This window comes from Maylandia zebra, linkage group LG3 (assembly GCF_041146795.1).
Source record: "Maylandia zebra isolate NMK-2024a linkage group LG3, Mzebra_GT3a, whole genome shotgun sequence".
Classification (NCBI taxonomy): domain Eukaryota; kingdom Metazoa; phylum Chordata; class Actinopteri; order Cichliformes; family Cichlidae; genus Maylandia; species Maylandia zebra.
In genome coordinates this window covers 63,381,428-63,407,973 of record NC_135169.1, presented here as the reverse complement: position 1 = coordinate 63,407,973, position 26,546 = coordinate 63,381,428, and the positions used below count along the sequence as shown (strand labels likewise).

The window sequence follows — 26,546 nt, the reverse complement described above, 5'->3', positions numbered from 1 at the left end:
TTCTATAGTTTCATAAATCGTGGTGTGGATCTAAGTCAACATTCAGAATAAATAAGATAATACAGCACTTTGATGGTTGCCTTTGTATTTTCCCAGCAGTGCTCAGGTTGGTTCTCGGCTACATTTACATACAGATGTTAATGTGTTCAGCAGCTGGACTCATCTGAGGAAGGAACATTGGAAAGGTGCTCAGTGCACAACTGCATCACTGATTTTATGTAAGACCCTGTGTTTTATTGTATTTATATATTTGTAACATTTGACTCAAACACTTTTGGGAAGGATGAAAATGTTTTCAGGAGGAAGTTTTTCCTTCTGTCCGACTGCAGTACACACAACACTGCGTCTCCCCCCATTATCACACTTCCTCAGGCTGGTGATGAGCGCCCCCTGGTGTCAGTGTTGATGACGTCATGCACAGTGAAACATAAACAGTTTCTGTTAATAAAAAATCATGTGTCCATTTTCATGTTTGCATCATGTTTCTGTAAAATCATCAGCTGTTTCTGAACCTTCTTCATTGTTTGACTCATTCCAACAGCTGTGAGCTGTGATGGAGTCAGAGCAGCTTCATCACTGATGTTCAGGTGAAGCTGAACTTAATAAACTGTAGAAATGATCAGGATTCAGGCTGGATGTGTAAAACACTTCTGTGTGAGGTTGCAGTGCTTCATATGTGTGTGTGGGCTGAAGCACACACGTGTGAGTCCTCAGAGGTTTCACACACATCACTGCACAGCGAGCGCTGGTGAACATCCAGGCCTCCTCGTAGAACTGATCACTGATTGGATCCAAAACATCGATGGAGGATCTGTGTAAGCGCTGAGGATCGTCCTGATGGACAGAACAGAAGGAGAGTGAGACAAGTGAAGATATACTAAACAACACTGTGACATGAACTGAGCCACACAGTTTGATTCACAGGTGATTGACACATTATTTGACCACGAGCAATCTTTTCTGGTTTGACGCCGTCTTTGTAGCCAGAAACCAGCTCTCTCCTCGGCTTCCTCCACTACACGCTTCCCCCACGCCAGTCTCCTCCGTCACTATAAAGGGGAGAGTCATGAGCTCCATCACCCTCACCTGTGCCGTCCAACGTCCCGCCACCAGCCTCCACTGCAGCAGGCCAGAGACCACACCCCTGCCACAATAAGTAAAAGTATATCCTTGCTGTACCCTTAATGCTAAATGTGCTAAATTAACCGCTGCCTTTGCCCCTTAGATCAGAGAGGCTAAGGACAATTACAGGAGGAAGCTGGAGTGGAAACTCCAGCAGAACAGCATGAGAGAGGTGTGGAGGGGCATGAAGACCATCACTGGATTCAGGCCAACCAACAGCAGGGGAGCTGAGGGAGGTGAGAATAGAGCCAATGAGTTGAATCTGTTTTTCAATAGATTCGACACCACAGTGTCTGCTCCCACCCCCACAACCTCACCTGCAGTCAGCCTGGAATCCAGAGCCACACCACTGTGCCAGCCTCTCTCTTCACATTTTGCCTCCTGTGAGATTCCTGACACCCCTCCCCCACCCATCACCTTCACTCAATACCAGGTTGAGATGCAAATGAGGAGACTTCACTCAGGCAAGTCTGCTGGACCAGACGGAGTGAGTCCCCTTGTCCTCAAGACCTGTGCCCCCCAGCTGTGTGGAGTCTTTCATAAACTGTTTATGCTGAGTCTGAGTCTGCAGAGGGTCCCAGTGATGTGGAAGACATCATGCCTCGTCCCTGTACCAAAGACGCCACGTCCCAGTGGCCCCCAGGATTACAGGCCCGTGGCATTGACCTCCCACATCATGAAGACCCTGGAAAGGCTCATCCTGGACCAGCTGCGACCCATAGTAAGACCACACCTGGATCCCCTTCAGTTCGCTTATCAGCCTCGTCTCGGAACTGAGGACGCCATCATCTACCTGCTCAATCGTGTCTACACCCATCTGGACCAGCCGGCGAGCACTGTGAGGGTCATGTTTTTTTACTTTTCCAGTGCTTTCAACACCATCAGGCCGACCCTCCTGGGTGATAAGTTAGCAGCGATGCAGGTGGATGCTTCTCTGGTGTCCTGGATTGTTGATTACCTGACAGGAAGACCACAATATGTACAGTGGGGCAAAAAAGTATTTAGTCAGCCACCGATTGTGCAAGTTCCCCCACCTAAAATGATGACACAGGTCAGTAATTTGCACCAAAGGTACACTTCAACTGTGAGAGACAGAATGTGAAAAAAAAATCCATGAATCCACATGGTAGGATTTGTAAAGAATTTATTCGTAAATCAGGGTGGAAAATAAGTATTTGGTCAATAACAAAAATACAACTCAATACTTTGTAACATAACCTTTGTTGGCAATAACAGAGGTCAAACGTTTACTATAGGTCTTTACCAGGTTTGCACACACAGTAGCTGGTATTTTGGCCCATTCCTCCATGCAGATCTTCTCGAGAGCAGTGATGTTTTGGGGCTGTCGCCGAGCAACACGGACTTTCAACTCCCGCCACAGATTTTCTATGGGGTTGAGGTCTGGAGACTGGCTAGGCCACTCCAGGACTTTCAAATGCTTCTTACGGAGCCACTCCTTTGTTGCCCGGGCGGTGTGTTTTGGATCATTGTCATGTTGGAAGACCCAGCCTCGTTTCATCTTCAAAGTTCTCACTGATGGAAGGAGGTTTTGGCTCAAAATCTCACGATACATGGCCCCATTCATTCTGTCCTTAACACGGATCAGTCGTCCTGTCCCCTTGGCAGAAAAACAGCCCCATAGCATGATGTTTCCACCCCCATGCTTCACAGTAGGTATGGTGTTCTTGGGATGCAACTCAGTATTCTTCTTCCTCCAAACACGACGAGTTGAGTTTATACCAAAAAGTTCTACTTTGGTTTCATCTGACCACATGACATTCTCCCAATCCTCTGCTGTATCATCCATGTGCTCTCTGGCAAACTTCAGACGGGCCTGGACATGCACTGGCTTCAGCAGCGGAACACGTCTGACAGTGCGGGATTTGATTCCCTGCCGTTGTAGTGTGTTACTGATGGTGACCTTTGTTACTTTGGTCCCAGCTCTCTGCAGGTCATTCACCAGGTCCCCCCGTGTGGTTCTGGGATCTTTGCTCACCGTTCTCATGATCATTTTGACCCCACGGGATGAGATCTTGCGTGGAGCCCCAGATCGAGGGAGATGTTGGTTTAAAATGGAGCACTGTAACAAAAAATAATTTCCCCCAGGGATCAATAAAGTATTCTGATTCTGATTCTGATTCTGATTATCAGTGGTCTTGTATGTCTTCCATTTTCTGATGATTGCTCCCACAGTTGATTTTTTCACACCAAGCTGCTTGCCTATTGTAGATTCACTCTTCCCAGTCTGGTGCAGGTCTACAATACTTTTCCTGGTGTCCTTCGAAAGCTCTTTGGTCTTGGCCATGGCGGAGTTTGGAGTCTGACTGTTTGAGGCTGTGGACAGGTGTCTTTTATACAGATGATGAGTTCAAACAGGTGCCATTCATACAGGTAACGAGTGGGGGACAGAAAAGCTTCTTACAGAAGACGTTACAGGTCTGTGAGAGCCAGAGATTTTCCTTGTTTGAGGTGACCAAATACTTATTTTCCACCCTAATTTACGAATAAATTCTTTACAAATCCTACCATGTGGATTCATGGATTTTTTTTTTCACATTCTGTCTCTCACAGTTGAAGTGTACCTCTGGTGCAAATTACTGACCTCTGTCATCATTTTAAGTGGGGGAACTTGCACAATCGGTGGCTGACTAAATACTTTTTTGCCCCACTGTACGTCTCCCACAGTGTGTGTCTGACAAGGTGATCAGCAACACAGGGGCACCACAGGGGACTGTCCTCTCCCCCTTCCTCTTCACCCTCTACACCACAGACTTCAGCCACTGCACAGAGACCTGCCATCTTCAGAAGTTTTCTGATGACTCTGCGGTGGTTGGATGCATCAGCAGGGATGATGAGACAGAGTACCGGGCTGTGATCGACTCCTTTGTCACGTGGTGTGAGCAGAATCATCTGCAGCTCAACGTGGCAAAGACCAAGGAACTGATCGTGGACTTCAGGAAGACCAGGAAACACTTGACCCCTGTTTCAATTCAGGGGGTCAGTGTTGACATTGTGGAGGACTATAAATACCTTGGAGTACACATTGACAATAAACTGGACTGGGCTAAAAACACCACAGCACTTTACAGGAAGGGCCAGAGTCGTCTCTATTTTTTGAGGCGACTGAGGTCCTTCAACATCTGCCAGAAAATGCTGAGGATTTTCTATGAGTCTGTTGTGGCCAGTGCGATCCTCTATGCTGTTGCATGCTGGGGGAGCAGGCTGAGGGTCGCAGATGCCAACAGACTTAATAAACTAATCCGTAAGGCCAGCAATGTTGTGGGGATGGTGCTGGACACCCTCAAGGTGGTGTCGGAGAGGCGGATGCTGTCCAAGATAAAGACAATGTTGGATAACACCTCCCACCCACTCCATGACATGCTGGTCAGTAACAGGAGCACGTTCAGTGAGAGACTGAGATTACCGAAAAGCACCACTGAACGACACAGGAAATCTTTCCTGCCTGTGGCCATCTCCCTGTACAACGCATCCACTTAACACACTGTTTGCTGCTACAGCTACACATGTTTCTTTTCCAACTATTTATTTATGAGTGACTTATGTATGTATGTATGTATGTATATATATGTATATATTGTACTATTCTTAGTTAGTGTATTGTCTGTCTTGTCTTAATGTTGGTTTAAAATGGAGCACTGTAACAAAAAATTATTTCCCCCAGGGATCAATAAAGTATTCTGATTCCGATTCTGATTTGGGATTATTCTTATGTCACTGGGATGTTGACCTTTGACCTTCACATTAGAGAGATGGGCAGACATAATTAGTGTATGAATTTTAAAGTAACAGGTAATAAAGAGAGTGCAGCAAATGTAGTCAGGTTTATTACTCTGTATCACACATGAGTGCCCGAGGGAGGCGGGGCTGACTGGGGAGACACAGGAAACAGAGAGACAGGGCTGACTCGACATGAAACGATGAAACGTGGGACACGGGAACAGAAACTAAACACAGGCTGAAATGAACACTGAGGGAGGGAGAACTAAGATTACTGAGAGCCTGATAAATAAGAAGAACAAAAACCAAGAAAAACAAGAGTCAAAGAAAACCAAAAACACAAAGCATTGGGCCAGGACCCACTGCTGTGACATTTATATGTGATAAAAACATTAAAAACTGCTCAGATGTTGAAATCTTTCTACGTATACTTTAGGTTCAGCTCTCCAGCCTGGCATTTGGTTAAGCATGATTCAAACATTTGATTTTGTTTAACTGGTTTTAATTATAGTTACTTTTTGTGAACATTTGTTGCAGCATTTAAAAATACATCATTTATTTTCAAACTTTTATTTGATTTAGAGCATCATATTTGACCAACGTAAATGTTTTAATTTCATATAAAATAACTGAAACAGTGAACTAAATATCTGAAATCTTTCCTTCCTTAAAAGTTATAATCCTACTTAAGTTATAGTGCAAACGCTTAAGCAACAAATATACTTGATGCTAATTAATTAATATTTCCCTTTGATGTTGCAACTATGCGGTCACTTCTGTCTTTAAACAAAATAATATTTTCCAGTTACAGAAATCATAAAGTCCAAACTAAAGTGCTACTGTTGCTATATGCATTTTATATAAATCATGGATGATGGTCCTGACATGAAGGAAGAGAAAGTTACAGGTTGCATCCTTTGACTTTGTCTCCGTGCCTTTGGGCCATTTTCAGAAGGACAGATGTTTCTGTTCAATTCTTAAATCAATTTTTTCAAACACAAACACTATTTTAAAGCTTCTAGAGAGTAAAATATTCATGATAATTATAATAACAATAATAAAAACAAAAGCTCTCAGATCCATCAAACCAAGCAGCAGAAAGAACAATAACTGAAGAGAAAACTTTAACCTTGTAGACTTCATTATGTTCCAGCTGCTCTACAGACGCTGTGACCTCGAACTTAAGCAGGTCGTAACGTATGTGCAGCTCAATAACTTCATAATCAGACCCTGTGGTATTTAGGCAGCAGAACAACTAAGAATAACAACTACAAATAATGTTTTTAGGTTTCTGTTGTACTGCAAGGTTCTGTACAGGAGAACCAAACCAAGAGCAAATATTACGTCTCATTTACACCTGAGCATGAAGAGCCATCAACATTTAGCAAATTGAATCATCTTTGTTTAGATGCAAGAAGAATCATATAGAAACGAAAAAGTAGAAATAGAAATCCAGAGCAAAGATATCCTCTAATTCAGCGTTGCACATGTGCAGCTGCTGCGATTCACGTAAGCATTCGGCTCGTCGCTGTTGCAGATTTTTCTCTCGCTGTTCTGGCTCACAGCGCTGCAAACACAAAAATAAATATCCCCAAAGGTGTGAAAGGGAGCTAATTAGTAAGAGTATTGTTACTCTCCGCAGGAGTAGTCCAGCAGTAGAAATCAGTCCAATAACAAGGTGTGTAACATCTAGCAGGGTGACAGAAAAACCCAGGGTAACTTCTAAGGACCTCAACGTCTCTCTCACATTGTGTTTTTTAAACATGCTTCCATTTGTCACTTCAGTCTTTACTCTGAAATACAGGAAGAGAAATCATGGCTGAAACAATTTCTCATGAAACCAGGGGTGTGGTCCAACAGTCAGTTTGGTGAGGAAGGTTCCTAACTACATCGTTCCCTCGCTCACCTGGAGACCGCTGGAAGCACTGTGAGAATCATGTTCTTTGATTTCTCCAGTGCCTTCAACACCATTCTTCCCTCGGTTCTAAAGGACAAGCTGGTGAACTCTGGAGTGGACCATCACCTCACTACCTGGATCCTGGACTACCTCACCGACCGACCACAGTATGTGAGGACTCAGGGCTGTGTGTCGGACAGGGTCGTCTGCAGTACGGGGGCCCCACAGGGAACGGTTCTGGCTCCGTTCCTCTTCACCATCTACACTGCAGACTTCTCCCACAATTCCACCCAGTGCTTCCTGCAGAAGTTCTCTGATGACTCTGCAATAGTCGGCCTCATCACTGATGGGGACGACAAGGAGTACAGAGGTCTGACCCAAGACTTTGTGGACTGGTGCCAGCTGAACTACCTCCAGATCAACGCCAGTAAAACCAAGGAACTGGTGGTAGACTTCCGCAGGCACAAGCATTCTCCACTGCAACCACTGAACATCCAAGGTATGGACATTGAGGCTGTGGACACCTACAGGTACCTTGGTGTTCATCTGAACAATAGACTGGACTGGACTCATAACTCAGACGCCCTCTACAGGAAAGGGCAGAGCAGGCTGTACCTGCTGCGGAGACTCAGGTCGTTTGGAGTGGAGGGCCCACTGCTGAAGACCTTCTATGACTCTGTTGTGGCTTCTGCTATCTTCTATGGTGTGGTCTGCTGGGGCGGCAGCATCTCTGCTGGGGACAGGAAGAGACTGAACAGGGTGATCCGAAGGGCCAGCTCTGTTCTAGGATGCCCTCTGGACCCAGTGGAGGTGGTGAGTGACAGGAGAATGGTGGCTAAGCTGTCATCCCTGTTGGACAACATCTCCCACCCCATGCAGCAGACTGTGACAGCACTGAGCAGCTCCTTCAGTGGGAGACTGCGGCACCCACGGTGTGGGACGGAGAGATTTCGCAGGTCTTTCCTCCCCACTGCTGTCAGACTCCATAATAAAGACTTTAACTGATCAAGCACACACATCCATACATATGCAATAGTACTAAGTGCAATAATCCTTTCTGTCATCGTTGTATTTTTACTCAGTTGTATATAGTATTTGTATTTGTATTCTATTTTTATCTTATTGTATATTTATTTTATTTTATTCTTCTGTATATAGTATTTTATTTTATTCTATTCTGTACAGTTGTGTACTGTATTTATTCTTATTGTATTCTAATTTTTGCCTCATAACTTTTGCACTGTCCACTTCCTGCTGTGACAAAACAAATTTCCCACGTGTGGGACTAATAAAGGTTATCTTATCTTATCTTAACTGAGAGAAGTGACCCAGAAGTATCTGTGTAGCAGCCACAATGAATCCAGATCATGAGCTTTATTAACTGATCAAAGTCTCTTCTTTCATCTTCTGTATCATTCAGTTTGCATTGGTAATGCCCATTATTGTAATGCTTTTTTAAGACGAGCAAAACTTTATTTCACTTTGGGTTAGCTGGGATAAGTGATGGATGGAGGGAATTTTACTTCAGCCACAGAAATCCTAAACAGGAAGGAGGAGCAGAGTTACAGTGGATCACTATCCAGCAGGGAAACAAGGTTTATTTCAATTTCTTGGCCATGAGTGAGATTTACTGAGTGGGCAAATTAGGGAGACGACACCATCAGATCCTGAGCCCTCCATGTGTTAATCAAGAGACGGCTGCTGTGCTACATCCATAAATAATGAATAAATTAGGAGCTAAAGCTGAAAGGACAGTTTATTTGTACCATCTTCACGCGAACACATTCAAGAACATCACAGATGAAGAAACATTAAAAACTTCCACACTACATAAAGCAAGAAAAATAGTTTTTCTTTCAGGTGGTTTCAGAAAAACAGAAACATCAAACATCTCCAAGACTCTCTTTGAAAGAACTAAAAACCTTTGTTCTCATGGTCCAATCATGAGTGAACTCCCCGATGAAGCCTTGTGTGCTAAAACATGTCAGAGTTTTAAAGGTTAAACATGAGTTTCCAAAACGTTTTACTGGAGAACAATGAACTATTTGACTGAGTTTCAATCATTTACAGACGAGCAAAACCAGGACAGAGAAAAAAGGACAAAACTGACTCAGTAAAACAACAGAAAAGAAGATCCCATGTAGATCTGTATTATGTAGAAGTTCATCCCAGCAACCAGTTCAGTTCAACACAAGTTTAAATGATTCTATCTGAACTCTGTGGAGCCTGATCTCAAGCTTTTTGAGTCTGACACAGAAACCAGAGGATCTTTCTGTGTCTTCAGATTCACTGTGATCCAGTGATGGGAGTGATTTCAGCCCTGAGTGATCACGCTGATGTTTGCACAGAGCAGACAATGAGGTGAATGTTTGGGCACATTGGTAACAGTGAAACAGTTTATTAGTAACGTGGGATCGTTTGTGTGCAGAGTATGATCTGAGATTCCTGAAGCTCTTGTCACACTGGTCACAGCTGTAGTTTCCTTCCATGTGTGCACGTTCATGAATGTTACGACTACCTGACTGTGAGAAGCTTCTCTCACAGTGTCTGCACTTGTGTGGTTTCTCTCCTGTGTGGACTCCTTTGTGTGTTTTAAGCTTCCATGCAGTGGTGAAGGATGACCCACACTGATCACAGAGGTTCTTGTCTCTTTCAAAGGAAGAGTACCCAGCCACTGGTACAGATATGTGGACGACACCTGGGTCAAAATCAAGACACAAGAAGTGGAATCCTTCACTGCGCACATTAACGCTGTGGATAAAAACATCAAGTTCACCAGGGAAGACACAAAGGATGACTGTTTGCCTTTCCTGGACTGCGCTGTGCACATTGAAGAGAACGGCAACCTCAACATCGAAGTTTACCGGAAGCCCACACACACGGACCAGTACCTCCTCTTTGACTTCCATCACCCTCTGGAACACAAACTTGGAGTAATTAGGACCCTACACCACCGAGCAGAACATGTTCCCTCTCAACCTGAAGGAAAAAAGAAGGAACACACACACATGTAAAGGAAGCACTCAAAACGTGCGGCTATCCTAAATGGGCGTTTTTAAAGTCAGCAAAGAGGCACAGAAAAGAAGACCAGACACCAGCGAGGGAGGATAAGAAGGACAGACGCAACAACATTGTCATCCCCTATGTAGCCGGTGTATCAGAAAAACTCAGGAGAGTTTTCTCCAAGCATGACATCCCGGTGCATTTCAGACCCAGCAACACGCTCAGACAGAAACTGGTTCACCCGAAAGATAAAACGCCAAAACACAAACTTAACAATGTGGTGTATGCTGTACAGTGCAGCGAGGAATGCCCAGACCTCTACATTGGAGAGACCAAACAGCCACTTCACAAGCGCATGGCACAACACAGAAGAGCCACCTCCACAGGACAAGACTCAGCAGTCCATCTGCATCTTAAGGATAAAGGTCACTCTTTCGAGGATGCCAATGTTCACATTTTGGACAGAGAGGACAGATGGTTTGAAAGAGGAGTGAAGGAAGCCATCTATGTCCACTGTGAGCGACCATCTTTGAACAGAGGCGGTGGTTTACAACACCAACTCTCTGCCATCTATAATCCAGTTTTGAGTTCCCTTCCCAGACGCCTTAACGCCCACTCACATCCTGGGCCATCTGATCTCAGGAATTCGCATGATAAGGTGGGGCCAGGTTTCACAATGAACTCACCCGAAACTCTGGCTGATTGGGACCCACACCCAGTTTCACACCTTGGCTCAGGCGATTAGAGGATCATCAGGGGGTCCTTTTGTCCCTCTGTGGGGGGTCACTCCCACTAGGTTTATATCTGGGACTCTCCACCATTTGACCTTAGAACTGAAGAAGCTTCTCGGATGAGAGGTGAAACGTCTTCAAGTAACTTAAAGAAGTCCAGACGCTTTTCTTTGCAAGCTCCTTTGACTATGAAGCTTTGAGCATTTTGGATCAGTAGCTGCTGTGTTTGTTGCATCATGTTGCTGTAACTGTTTATATGCTTTATATATTCTGAGCTAAGTTGATCTATAGTGTTACATCATATTCTATAAGGATGTTATGTGTTTGTAGACTTTCTGCCCAGTTTGACCCATTTAGCAGAAGTCAGCCTGTTTAAGGCTCTGATATCTATTCTGTGTGACTTAAAGCAGTTATGACATGGTCTGATTTTCTCACCCAATAAAGGAATATTTCATATATCAGTCTACTCTTCATTTTATCAGAAACAGTTATCACAGCTCCTACATTTGCTTTTTACGCATATATGTAAGCATTGAGCCAAATTTAGTAATGCCAACAATATAATAACTATAATATTGGCCATATTATATTTACATTACCACAGTGAGATGACTTTAGTCTCATGAACAACATCAGCTAATTGTTATTTACAGCTAATCTTAAACGACTGTTCAGCACAGAAATGAAGCCCAACAATCATGTTTCACAGTCCTGTGGTCTCAGCCTCAGATACTCATCAAATCACACAGAGCTCATGTAGAAACAAATGAACTAAATATGTTCTCCTTCATTTCTGTCAAACACAGCTGTATGAAACGTTTCCAGCTGTTAGTACATAAACACATAAACAACAGCTGCTTGTTTCAGTGAAAATACATTGATGGGATTTTAATAAAGTTGTGCAGCTGTAAAGTATTTTGTCTGGTGTCAATTCTATCGTCAGCTACATCGTTATGGCAAATGTTCAAATGTATATGGTGATAAATATCTTTGGTCATATGGTCCTGCTCTGTCTGTCACCTTCTGTGTTGAGCTCATTGTTTCCTCTGTAGTGGCTGAGCTGAGTCCAAGTAGCTGAAAATGTTCCTCTGCTGCTCCGTCAGACTCTCCTCCTCCTGCTGATCAGCTGGGACACAAAACAGATCTTTGTTAGGCTCCACACTGCACTGAAGAGTCAAAGCGTCTCATATGTTCATCTGACAAGTAAAAGAACACATTTTTGTTTCCCGAGGTGGGCAACTTGTTGGAAACAAACACAAAAGGTTTGAGCACTGATACCTGCCTGAACAAATTAACACAAGTATAATCAGAGTCATAAAAATAAAAGTGTAGAATTATGTTCACAGGAAAAAGCCACCAATAGAAAAAATATAACTGTCAGGAGTTTTCCTGTAATGCAACTCAGGTCAGAATAAATGACACTCAGACAGGTTTGCAGGTTTAACGTGCACACGGGTGAGTGTTCAAACGAAGACTCACACCCCGCAGCAGTTGCCACCCTTTATTTATACTCAAACATGTTTGCGTCACAGACACATGCAGGAAGAGATAACATACAACAGTAGAGACTTCATCACAGATACATGAGTGGAAGAGATAACATACAACAGTAGAGACTTCATCACAGATACATGAGTGGAAGAGATAACATACAACAGTAGAGACTTCGTGCTGAGCTTGCACAGTGTAACTTCTCTAGTACAAAGAGCAAACACATCTAGAGAACCTCAAATGAAATGTACTTCTATACATAAACATAATAAAATCTTTCAACAATAACTATAGCACATAGCTATAGCACAATATAACTGTGCCATCAACACACAATGGGGATAAGACATACACAGCGCAAATAAAAAGCAAGATAGGAAAATTAGTAAAATAAATCACTGCAGACAAGGCCAGCATTTAACCGGTAGAAAACGCAAGATTAAACAAATACGTTTTAAGCCGTGATTTAAAAGATTGAATAGAGTCAGACGCCCGAATGCAAATGGGAAGGTTGTTCCACAACTCTGGTGCGGCCAGGGCAAACGCTCGATCACCTCTAGACTTCAGCCGAGATCTAGGCTGCACCAACAGTAACTGTGAGGATGATCTTAAAGCCCTAGCAGGAACATATAAGCTTAAGAGTTCCTTAAGATAGCTCGGTGCTGTGTTATTAGTGATTTTAAAAGTAAACAGCAGAATTTTAAATTGGATACGGTATTTCACAGGCAACCAGTGCAAATCAGCTAGGACGGGAGTAATGTGGGCAAACTTCTTAGTTTTGGTTAGAATGCGTGCAGCAGCATTTTGGACTGTCTGTAATCTATGGAGGAGGGCAGAGTGGAGTCCAAAATAGAGTGAATTGCAGTAATCCAGCCTCGAAGTTACAAAGGCATGGATGAGTTTTTCCAGGTCTTTATGCGGGATATACTGCCTGGCCTTAGAAATAAGGCGGAGTTGGTATAAACTGGATCTAACAACAGCAGACACTTGTCTATCAAGTTTAAATGAGCTGTCAAGTAACACGCCCAAATTCCTAACAGTGTCGTAAAAGGAGCTAGTGAGAAAACCAAAAGCATCACGAAGTTTGGCACGAAGGACGTCACTGCCAAAGACCACAATTTCAGTTTTCTTATCATAAAGGATAAGAGTATTTGCCAGGAGCCATTGCCTGACCTCACACATGCACCCTCGAAAACTATTCAAGGACAAAGCTAGGTCATCATTTAACTCAAAGTAGATCTGAATGTCATCAGCATAATAATGAAAAGCGATGTGATATTTCTCAAAGATAGCGCTTAATGGAAGCATGTACAATGAGAACAGAGTAGGGCCTAACACAGATCCCTGAGGGACACCACAACAGACAGGTACAGCGGAGGAAGAGGAAGTGGCCAAGTGAACCGAGGAGAGCCGATTGGACAAGTATGATTTAAACCAATCCAAGGCAACACCCTTGATGCCTACAGTGTGCTCAAGTCTCGCCAATAGGATTTTATGATCAACCATATCGAAAGCCGACGATAAATCCAATAGCACTAGGACCGAGGAGCGTCCATTGTCAGCCATTAGTAGAAGGTCATTGAGAACTCGGAGCAGCGCTGACTCAGTGCTATGATGTGGTTTGAAGGCCGATTGGAATTTATCATTAATGCTATTCTCATCCAGGTAGGCCTGGAGTTGAAGCAACACTATCTTCTCAAGAATTTTGGCCAAGAACGGAAGCTTGGAAATCGGCCTATAGTTCGCATAATCATTATAATCGAGGTTCCTTTTTTTAAGAACAGGCTGAATTATAGCATGTTTAAAGGCTGATGGTACGCAACCAGAGAGCAAAGAAGAGTTCAAAAGGGACAATATACTAGGTCCAATTGCACTAAAACAGTCCTTAACTATACGAGATGGAAGAACATCATATACGAGATTAGTATTGTTCAGTTGTTCAACCAGACGCTTAAGAGTAGGGAGTGAAACGGGTTCAAACTGATAGAAGGAAGAGGAACAGTCAGGGGTAAACGCAGGGCCTGTCATTAAAGGAAGAGCAGATTTAAGAGATGAGACTTTATCTAAAAAATAATTTAAAAATTGTTCGCAAAGAACCGTGGAGCACGGCAGCGGCATAGTGGGGCAGGGGTTGACCACAGAGTTAAAAATTTTAAATAAAATTCGAGGATTGTTACCATTGGTAGAGATAACTTTTGAAAGAAAAGCTGCTTTAGCCATTTTGGCAGCAGTTTGAAACTTCAAGCGACTAGTACGTAGGATGTCGTAAGATGCCTGGAGTTTATCTTTCCTCCACCTTCTCTCATCCCGCCGACACGCACGTCGTAGAGCGCGAACAGAGTCACTTAACCAACATTGTGAGTAAGTTCTGGGGCGCTTCATTTTAATAGGTGCCACAGTGTCGAGGATGGAGGAACATGTAGTTAACAGGGTATTGGCAAAATGCTCAACCATATGAGGGGTAAGACAATCTGACGTAATAGATGCAGAATACACAAAAGAAGCAGAGAATTTCACCACAGTATCAGCATTAACAGTACGCACATCACATAATAACGTTACATGTTATTATGTGATGTTACTGAAATCATCATGAATAACAGGAGTGGTGATTCCTGTAACTTTGTGTATATAATTTGGCATTTCTTACTGATGTAGGCCAAAAATAAATACATAAACTGAGCACCTGATGGCTTTGAACTTTTGTTGTCCATCTTCCATTGGTTTGAATTTTGCGCTCCAGTACAAACACAAATCCCCCAACCCGAGGATCAGCACAATTAACCTAACAGACCTACACCTTAGTTCACAGATTCACTTTGTCTAAGGTTGATTTCTGGGATTTCACACAACCCAGGATTCAGATCGTGAATCCATGATGGGCTTGGATTTACATCATTATAAATGAAATGTGCTCTACTTGGAAGCAGCCGGCCCCGCCCCTTTTGACGGCTTGTGTGAGACTTTAAATCATCAAACTGTAAATTATAAATTTTAATTTTTATTGATCCTTTACCCCGAGTCCTAAAGTGTAGATTTATTTTCTTACTCTTCTTATATTTATTGTTTGTTTACTTGCACCGCTGTAACTGCAGCCTCGTCGTCTCGTCTCTCTATATGCTGGACTGTCTGTAGCGGAGATGACAATAAAGTTTACTTTGACTTCAGCAGCGCGCAGGCGCACCGAGGGCTCTCGCGCTCACTTTATAGAATTTAGAAAAAACATGGGTGCAGATTATAAGTCTGTATCATAATATCTGTTTGTTGTTTTTATTTTGTTTTGCGAGTTGGTTATTAGATGCCGCTGCAGCCAGCCAGAGACTCCCCGCCGCCCCGACCTCTCCTCCCTGTGCCGCCAGCAGCAGGCGCACCTCGCAAACGGAGGGCGCCCTTACTCCCAGCAAATGGCTGATAGAAAACCGATCGGTGCCTACGAATTTCCCAATATGCGCTGGCATGACGTCGGGGAAGCATGGGTACGACCGATTATTTTATTTTTTTCTTGCCCGTGATGCCCCCCCCACCACGATGCATTCTATTGGTTTGCACACTTACACACACCCAGCTGTGGTTTCCTGTTTTGCTGGACTTTGGAGAGCCCCGCCTTTAACGCTCTTCTCTCACAGAGAGCAACAGAAAACTTGGAAAAACTCCAGATTGACTGAACTCAGTTCAAAGTTACCTTGACACCTTTAGATGTGAGACGTAGTGATGGCCAGCTTGAAGCTGACGCTCCGGTGCGTGTGTCAGAAAGATCAACGCGCTGCTTCAGAAGCACCGTGTCGAGGCTTGATTCGTTTGGCCAGAGTCACGTGATCAGTGACGTCTGAAGCTTCGTTTAGAACGTACCTTTTTTTAAATCGAACTTTATTGAAACACAATGAGTATACAACATACAAACAGATGAAGTTTACAAAAGAACAGAACATGAACATACAGAACCAGGAGTAAAAAAATTATGATATGAGTAGGCGAAAAAAATCAACATATTGTAACGTGCAGTGGAGATGAAGCCAGCCGCGGAGGTGTGCAGGTGGATAGCGAATGAGCAACAGCTTCTGACTTTCCAAAAAGTACTCATTTATTTACAATATCAAAAATAAAAGTGCTACCTCTACCACACATTACTAAAGAGCACACTAGTCTGCGTACACACGGGAGCATCCATTACAGGAGGAGTGCAAAGAAGAACAAAAAGGGGGTGACACCAGTCGTGAGACAGGAGGCGCCGCCATGTGGTGATACACTGCATTACAATAGCAACTGTTACAATATAAATATTGTTCTGAGAGGCTTTTTGTTGGTTGAGTCTGAAATTGATTGTATGTACAATTCATATCCTTATAAAAAGGCAGAAATATGGTGTTTTATTAATAAACTTACATTTATGGATATAAAATAGCTAAAAGTATTAACAATTTTTTTATAAAAAAACATTTATCATTCTTCCTGGGGACCTTAAAGAAAAAGAATAAAACATTTTCCCATCGTAAAGAAAACTCCCTTAAAATATGGACAATAACAAAACTGCTAAATTCTTCCAGAATCTCTGTGTAGAGGAACCAAAAGAGATGTGCCAAAGTTTCTGGATGATCCCCACAGAAAGTTCAATTAGTATTTATGTCTCTTTTAAATGTTACCATATAGTGACTGGCTGGGTAACATTTATGAAGAATTTTATATGAGATTTCTTTCACCTTGTTCACAATTAGATATTTATGGGATCATCCAGACTGTCTTCCAGGTGATATCTGGAACATGTCGATTCCAGTAAGATATTCTATATATGGGAGAGACATGATATCTTCTTGGAATAAACTACGTATTCTCTTATTGCTGTTACCAAGTTCCTGTGAAAAGCAGATTTTTCCCACTGCTGACTCAGCTGGATCAGGGAGAGTGACTGAGGCAGATATTGAGCTGTCGGTGTTTTTATATAACATTAAAGTCCCTGAGGGTATGGCACCAAGCACCATTGAGAATTCCCCAACACTGTTTGACAAGTTTGACGAGCATCTTGACTTTTGGTCTTTATATTAACAGTCCTGGATATGTGACTTCTTGTTTAACAGAAATGTTACAGAGAGCATTTGCAGTGCAGCCTTTAATTGCTAGTAATTCACATTTTTTTTAGATTTCGACATAAAGCAGATGCCTCAGAGAAATCACTAATAACACTAAGGGCTGGATGGATTTGATTTGCATTCTTCAAGAAGAGTGTGGTGTCATCAGCTAGCTGGCTGATGATGAACTCCTTATCAGCTGTGCTGATTCCTTGTATAACAGGTCAAATCTCGGGGTGGAGTCTTAATCATTTTAATTGAGCTATTGCCATTCGTGTACAAGGTTTTGATAGCTTTACAGAAAAATGCCAAATTTTTCCAAAGAGTGGAAAATAAATTGATGTTCAATTGTATCAAAAGCCTTTTAAAAATCCAGGAAGAGAATGAAGCTATAGTCAGATACCAAATCAGAGTAATCAAGTAGATCTAAAACCAATCTCATGTTCTTAGAAAGGTGTCTGTTTCTCATAAAGCCTGATTGTGTCTCATCGATAATTGTGTCAAAGAACTCTTTCATTCTGTTAGCAAGTACTAAAGCCATAATCTCATAGTCATCATTGAGCAGACAGATGGGTCTCCAATTATCAATAAGAAGTAAGTCTTTGTTTGGCTTTGGAATAAGTGTTATGAGACCCTGAGTAAGAGTAGGAGGGAGGATGTTATTCTCTACACTTCCTATGAAAAGCTGCAGTAAGACGGAGCCAGGAGATTAGAAAATGATTCATAAAACTCTGCAGTTAAACCATCTGTGCCGGGAGATTTGTTGGCCTTAAGTGCAGAAATAGGATTACAAACGTCCTCCACAGTCAGAGGGCTGTCACAGTGACTTCTATCTTCCACAACAATAGTTTTTAGGTTTTTAATATTATTGAGAAACAGCGTTGAGACATATATATATATATATTCTACTTTTCTAAATGATTGACTATTTCAATGGAGAACCTAAATGACACGGACCCGTGTTTGTTATTACATATCTCTATTTTGAATGTGACAAGTCTATCATTGCCTGTTATTCATAGGTATTAACAGAGTTTTTGGCCTTTTTTTCCTCTATAAAAGTTAATTGACTCTTTACAGTGGCCTGCTATGGTTAATAATAACATGTTCAGTCATGAGTGAAATCAAAGCTTTTCTTCACTTTAGCATTTAACATTCCCAACAATATAATGTGATACCTTAATTAAAACACAGCTAATAAAACACAATTTTCTTAATGCAAACATCAGTGACTCAACATTAGCAACCAAAGGGTTCAGTCTGCAGCTCACACTCATGTGAAGCTACAGCCTCCCCCTTTAGTCTCTGTCATCCTTCTGCTCCTGCAACAACAAAACAAAGCAAGACAAAACCTCCACCCTTCTTCTACAGGCTGGGTGAATTGTTGTGGACATTCACTAATCCTAAAGTCGGCACCGTTTTTGTCTCAGTATCAAGTCAGTTAAACTTTTAGTCGTCAGTCCATCACAGTCCAGTCACATGCATACATCCACACACATTCATACCAGATATTGCTGATAATGGAGTCTCACGCGCAACCTATTCGAGCCTCCATCACCAGCAAGATGACGTCATCATTTTAAAGGAAAACAGCTCCTTGTTTTTGGACTGGATTGACTGGCTGCAATCCTTTTAGGCTCAGGACTTCTCATGTGATCAATGTCACATATCAGTGAATTTCTCCCAAGCCCATTATAATCATGGAGAAAAACACTTTGCCACTGTTTCCAGTAAGAATATTTTATAGCGCTTTAAAGTTCAACCTCTCAGGTCTGGATTAAAGAGCTGATTTGTTAAATCGGGAACTCACAAAATACCAAAATATCACCACCGGTGGATCACACCTCTCAGATGTTCTTATCTCAGTGCACTGTAACAAAAGCACAAACAAACGCAACCAATAAAATACTAATAAAGTAACAAATACTGGGGCCCATTGCAAACATGTCCAAGCATAAAACCATCTTTCTCTCTCTTAGAGAAAGAAAACAATCCAAACCTCACTGATAAAATCAACCTAGTGTCAAGCAAAACCCAAAAATCAACCAAAACTTCACCAGAAAGTTTTCCTCCCTCCCGGGACAATATTGTGCAGGAATACAGGCACCGTAACTCCTTTTGCACTGACAAAAACATGTTGGATTTACTTGATTCAATAGTGGACACTGGTTGCACACAAAGGTTTTGCTTTGGCAGAAACTTAAACAACTGAGTTAAATCAACACAACCTTTTCATATTCAGTAAAGCTGCATGTTGTGTTCATAAAACACGATTGAAACATGTTCAGATGGAGTAAGTTGAGCTCCTGGAACATTTTAATCCTTCAATTGAAATTGAATGGGTCTACAACAACTACCATCCTCCTATCTCTATCCTGGTTGCAGCAGGGCTGGGAAATAACCCTGAAGTGATAGGTTACCAGGCAGGGTACACCCTGGACAGCTCACCAGTCTATCAGATAGAAACACACAGCCGTTTACATTCATGGATAATTTAGCCCAGGACCTTCTTACTGTGGAGCAACAGCACTAACCAGCATGCCAACAATGGAGGAAATACAGGAAAGCTATGATTTCCTGTATTTGAGGCAGAATTATTTTGTTCTTGCCCTTGACAGGTTAATCCACAATAAATAGCAACAGCATGCATGTGGTGTGTGTGTCGTTGTCTGCCTCTTATAACTCCAGTGATTTTCCTGTAGTTTGAAATCTTATGCGGTGTTGACACAATAATTTGTTGTAAACCAGGAAATTCCCAACTGTGGTAGAAAGCACAGCTTAGCCTGAGCAAATGTTCAAAGAAAAGTCGTCACTTCCTGATTTCTGCTTCACTGATAAATATTGTCACACTGGGGTTTTTGCAAATGATATCAGTGAGCACTGTGTGGCAGCTGGAGTCAGACAACTGAAGCTCCCACAATCAAGACCACAAACAGCTTTCAAAGGAGATTTGAAGCTTTTCTGGCAGCAAGCTTCATGATTTATGGGACTGGAACTGGAACAGAAACTACCTGATCACCAATGGTGAGCTGGCATGGAATTATTTTTATGACATTTAATCAAAGTTATAAATAAGCATGCCCATTAACACATAGTGAGTGAGCATGTTGTCTTCCCACGCAGTGAACAGTGGATGCTAATGTTTTTGTCACTTTTTACAGAGTCAAACTCAAAGTAAGGTCAGTGCTTCCACGCTTTAAACGCTGCACGCTCACACTCTCTCCACACTCGATAGATTATCCATTGTTCATCTGCACACAGCTGCGGTTTTAGTAACGCAGTAACGCAGCGTGCTTACGGGAAAGTAACAGTAATCTAATTACCTTTTTTGCAATAGTAATCCCTCACTTTACTCGTTTCTTGAAAAAAGTAATCGGATTACTGCCCATCTCTGGTTGGAGCTGTGCACTTGTGGGTTCAACCTTGTGTACACGTTTATCTTTGCTGTGTGTACTTGTACCTCTGAGTGGAAGCTGAACTCTTGAGTTCGAGTATCGAAGCATCAGCTGTGACGTTAAAGTCCAAACAGCTCGTTCATTTGACGTGCAAATGAACGAAGGTAACGCCGTTTTCATGTGGATGTGTCACTGAGACACTTTCCACATCCACAGCTCACAAAATGGGAAAACTATAGAAGTATAACAATGAAGAAGTTACTATGTTACGGGTCCCAAGGATGAAGACCTCGATGACAAATATGTTACCTGTAAAAGCAGGTGAAGAGCAGAGTAAGGAAGACACGATGCGTCTCTGCTTTCCTCCAGAACGTGTCTGAGTCTGATTTATTTCACACAAATAAATGCTATAAAACACTAAACATGAGCTTTCAATATACTGTTCAGCTGGTTCCTCATTCACATCAATTACATTTACTTATTTCACAACATCAGTGAAATATACTCTTTTTAACTGGTTCAGTTTCTCAAGTTCACACTTCTTTCCATAACAGCTACATCCTTTTATCATATCAATAAACACATCACATTGTCTTCTGCAGTGTCTTACTGGCTAAACAGTTCTATTCAATAACAGCATTGGTAAATACATTACATTTGTTCCCTCCAGTAATTTACTGGCAAAATCACTATTTAGTGCATCATGAAACACAGCTTGTTGAATCAACCCATGAATGCCTCTGTTAGCTACACAGAGTTGCTCAGAGTGCTTGTGTTACACTAGCTAATCTACTCAGTCACTTTAACAGAACTATTAACATTCACATCTCACAGAACTGATTTGACTGGAGCATTACAACACGTTTGCACAGAGCATAGGAGCGCACTGACTCTGCTTCACGAGCGCTCCACCTAACGAGCGGGCTCGCGGTGCGGTCGCGCGGGACACTCCTCTGGTTTTCTCCCGTGTTTACATATAAATAACTTTGGCGGACCGCCTTAACTCTCCCATTCACATTAACGTGGGTAACCATGGTGACAATAAACAACATTTTCGGTGCGAGCACCGTGTACCGACCTGTAAAAGCAGGTGAAGAGCAGAGTAAGGAAGACACGATGCGTCTCTGCTTTCCTCCAGAACGTGTCTGAGGAAGCAGCGGAAGGTGGGCTCCACTTACTGCACCCCGAAACCCCGGAGCAAGCACCAAAGTTCCGCCCTCACTGCTTTCTAACATAAAATGAATCCCTGTTACATGGATTTTCTATCCTCTTAAAGAAACTGAAAATAAATACATATAGCAATGAAAAATGTCCCGTTACATGAGTGTTTTACACAAAATAATATTCATGTGGTCATTCCCTCACAGGGGTGCCACAACTACACTGCTGTTTTGACAGAGACACAGTGTGTTTATCTAACTTGGCTGAAGCCAAAGTTCTCCAGACAAATTCAGTCTGTTTCTGCCAAGTGTGAACTCACTGGATGAGCGCCAGATACACAGAATCAAAAAGGGATAAATTAGTTTTCTTATGTCATGTTCCCGTCACAAACTGGCTCAAGGAGAGGGGAAGCAGGAGTCCACAGATGAAATGTTCCTATAAATAAAGTGGAATTTATTCAAACTTTACCAAAACTTCAACACATCAAATACAAGCAGTTCAGCAGGGAGTGGATGTGTGTTGCATGTGCCAGGTGGATGCAGAGAGAGGCCAGGGCCACGTTCAAACCTGAACACGCTGCACAGTGTTTTGTTCCATTTGTTAGGGATGAATGAAATGCTTCCTTGAAAGGATGTGTGCAGTCACCAGTCTATCTCAGGGCTTTAGACACAACCAACCATTCACATTACAACGGGACTTCTGCTCCTGAACCTCTGCGCACAGCGTCTGCAGGTCGGGGCTGTACGAGTCACTTTATCTCTACAGACTGTAAGCTGTCGTCTGTGAGGCGTGAGCGTGTTTGTTTGAACACAGTTCACGGTGGAGAACAGCTGCTGACATAATGTGGATCCGAAGATCCATAACTGGCCTACCTGGGGCTGAAAGTCTCCATAAATGCAGGCGTTTCGGCGGCTACACCGGCTTCCACGAGTGTGACGCTTATTTTGAGAAAATAATAGAATATAAATGTATTTTTATATTCCAATATCACAATAATCTTCCAATGTAGAACTACAAGTTAAAAAAGAAGTAACATAAATCAAATCCACTTCAGCTAAATACTTCTCATTTATTTCCATCTTACATGCTGTGACTGCAGCCATTCCCACATCTCTGTGAATGGGACTCATGGACATGGATCAGTGGTTGTTGATCAATGGTCCTGAGAATCTGCATAATTAAGATGAAGGAACGGAGCTCCCAGCCCATCGTTCCTGCAGCTGCTTTCAGTCTTTATGCAAATGTCCTGTTTGTAAGACTGAAACCTGCAGCTGAGACTGAAGACGTCACCTGATGATGACGACACGTTTCTCCCACAAAACGCTGCGTCCAGATGAACAGAAGCAACAGACTCACTTTCCTGGATGATTGAGATGCATCAAGACTTCATTGTGTGTTACTTCTCATTCAGCACAGACACATTATTCCTGTTAGGTCATGTCAGCTGTCACTCAGTACAAGCACAACTGTGAACAACACAAACTTCTCTTCAATGTGTCACAGAAACACTAAGTGTGAGAGCCTGTATGACACACAGGACAGACTGTAAGCTCTGCTGGCTGCACAGCACTTTGTAGCAGTTTTCCAACATGTCCTCCACCCGTGATGTCAGTGGTGGGACCCCAGTCACAGCACTCAGCACCACCTCCTTTAAATGGATTTTATAGCAGTTCCTCCCGTTACTCGGTGCAACGCTTCTTAAATGTGTTTTTGCAGGATAAAACACAGCAGGTGGTGTAGAGAGGACGTCAGCTGACGGAGCAGAGGGAGGCAGACTGTGGATAAATGACAGAGTGAGAGGAGAGCAACCATGACAGAAGCACAGGTGTGGCAGATAGAAGTGGCTTTATAGACACTTATTGTCAGTCCTCGTGCATGCTGTGGAAATAAGTGTCTGTGTCATGAGGTGACATGTGAGCTTATCTTTGGTCAATAAAGCTGAACGACCAGTTTTCACTTTGCTTGTTACGCTTGTTTAGTGACGTCTGGGTTTCTGTGGAGCCCGAATTTTGATGAGTTCTGGTGAAATCATCTGAGATCATCTGAGCATCGGTGAAGAGTCAGCAGAGAAAGTGTGGGACAGAAGTTTGCTTTGGACACATGGACTGAAATCAAAAAGTAACAAACAGGATTTCCAATGGACAGTATGGAGAAGTGAAAGTACACAAAGGCTGTGCTGGAACACGTGTGTTACACTTTTTGACAGCTGAGAACAAAACACAATATTTTGCATCATCTCTGCAGTGTCTCTTCTTTCCTCTGCTGTTGTGCTTTTAGCTCCAAACTGTTTCAAATGGTTTGTCAGCAAGCTGACCTCTGACCTCTGCAGTACTAACTCCTGACCCGTACAAAGAGCAGGCGTTTCTGACCTTTGACCTGCAGCTGTATGTCTCTCAGTCTCAGTTCTTCTCTCCGTCACTGATGGAGCAGGTGTAGTTGCTGCTGACAGTCAGTCGTTTGTTTTCTCAGAGTGAGGCTGAAGTCTGAACTGTTCAGAGCATCAGGTCTCATCAACGTGCGCTGCTGTAACGCCGCTTTGTCCTCTGAGATCACCAGGTATGAAACCTGAGTGCTGACAGAGCAGCATGTTCCCCCTCATTCACCTCCACCACCACAGCCAAGGCATGCTGGGAAACTGAGGACACACAGACGGAGAACTGAAGTGTCTGCTGTGTGTTCATCTCAGAGTCCTCACAGGTGACACATTAGCTCCAGAACACCAAGCCAGGTGTTTGAAGCCTGACAGGGATTCTTCCCATCCAGAGGGAGGATTTAGCTGCACAACAATGAACATTAGTGTGTAGTTTAGAAACACAGACTGTGCCTGCACTGCATCTAGTGAAGAAAAGTGTTACTGCGAGAGAACGAGGCTCCTTTAAAGCAGCTGATATTAAGGTTGAAAAATCAACAATAAGCTGATGTAATCAACGTTTCACAAAATGGTCAGCAGCTAAAATCTGGAGCCGTTCTTTGGTGGTAATTAACAGTTTGTTCTTGTTAGCTAATTATGTCATTAAAGGTAGCAGCAGAAGCCTTGTGTTGAAAGCCCATTCACTCACACATTCACACAGTATGTGTGTGTCTGTGTTACACTGTGGACATCCCTTCTGTTGGAGCGCCATCTTGTGGCAGGTTTAAGAAATGTTCTTCTTGTAAATCCAAACTGATGCACCTCCATAGCAGACTGTGGAGGCTTTCAGTGACATGAAGACTTGATTTATACTGTCATATTCTCCTGTTACACAAAGCACAGCACGCTGAACATGGATGAACTGAAACTCCCAGCATCTGACTGAGGAAAAGCACAAATCATTCTCACACTGACTCCTGCTTGATTTTAGATTTGCTTTCAAATCCTCACACTTTCATATGAAGCACTAAATGGGCTCCAGACTGTTTATCTCAGCTTCCTGTCAAACACACTGCTGCTCACACCGAGGCTCAGTTTACTCCTCCAGCCTGGCTTAACCTGCTGTCTGTTAAAAACAGTCCCACACTCCTCTGTTTAATCCTTCTGATCAGACTCTTTGATTTTGTATTGTTTTTACCTGAAGTTGTGTTTTTGACATGGTTCTGTCTGTGAAATAAAGCTCACACACACACTGCTACAGTCCTTCATACACTTAGAAACGAAGCTGCTCCTTTCCTCAGTGCTGACACATAAAGAAGAGTTGGTTTTATATCCAACACGTCTCTGTTCCAGAAAACAGCTTCAGCAGCCTCTGAGTCTGAACTTGGAGTTGGTTATAAGCCACAGGCCTGTGTGCACAGCAATGAGGAAATATAATGCAGTAAGTGAAACATGGATGTGTGGAACAGATTATCCCAAAGGTTGATTCTGTTCATCTGGACGTTCTCAGTGAAACATTTGGTCTCTCGGTCAGGTGACTCCTTTAGTCTCAGCTGACTGCAGCTTTCCAAACCTTTGTCACTGGATCACTCACTTCATCTCCAACGTGTCCCTGACACAGACAGCTGGAGCCGTTACAGCAAAATCATTGATCATCGTTTTTAGAACATTAGCTGGTGTTGGTGGGCAGGCTAGCAGTGCTAATTGTTAGCACTAGTTCTGCTGCTCTCCCTTTGTCTCTGTTATTGTTGGTCTTTAGTGAACAATATAAAGTGTCTTCATGAGACTGTTGCCTAATGTTCAAATGTAGATAACACCACCTGCACCAACCTGTTACACAGCACAACCCTCTGGTGTAGCTTTGGCTGGAGCACATATTGGCAGCTCCAGTGACATCACCACTCCATGGTGACATCATCTCTACAGACTGTGGCTGTTACATATCCTCACCTGGTAATAATAAGACTGTCCTCAGCTGCACACAGCTCCAAGATGAACAAACTGAAGTAAATACAAATTAGAGTTACGATAGATTGAAATCTTGTAATCAGAGCTAATTCTTAGTGAAACTCTCACAACATCATATCATGATCCTGGGTTAGTGTCTCGGTCTCAGATCACTGGAAACACGAGGAGTCTTTGTCTAGCTTGTCTCGGCAGTTGGCGGCGTCCGAGCAATGGGCAGGCCGAGTTAATGAGACCCTGTCGGCCATTCAAGAGACTTTGGCTCGGCTAGTTCCTCCTACTGCTCCCGCTGTTCCTGCTCCCCCGCCCGTACCGTCTGCCTCACTGAGTGTGGGCTCTGTTCGTGACCCCGCTCCCCCGGCTCTGGTGCCTTTTACGGGAGAGTTGGGCCGTTGCGGGGGTTTTTTGATTCAGGTTTCTCTGCTTTTTCAGCGTTTCCAAGCGTTTTCCACTGATGCTGTTAAGATTTCTCATGTTATCGGTGCCCTTCGTGATCGTGCTTTGGACTGGGCCGAGTCTTATCTCGCTCTGCATCCCGTGGAGACTGTCACGTATGAGCAGTTTGTTCGGGATTTTAAGGCGGTTTTTCACCACCCCCTGCGCTCGGATGAGGCCGCGCGGCAACTGCAC

At 43.0% G+C, this 26,546-nt stretch overlaps 1 long non-coding RNA gene across 1 annotated transcript; it reads right to left on the bottom strand.

Moving 5' to 3' along the window:
* Positions 1–20,982, bottom strand: LOC143416624 (uncharacterized). Its single transcript, XR_013097002.1, has 3 exons — positions 20,750–20,982; positions 11,512–11,617; positions 1–834 (listed from the first exon to the last, which is right to left on the bottom strand). It is a non-coding gene; the product is annotated as an uncharacterized LOC143416624 (long non-coding RNA).
* Positions 20,983–26,546: the final 5,564 nt, after the last annotated feature.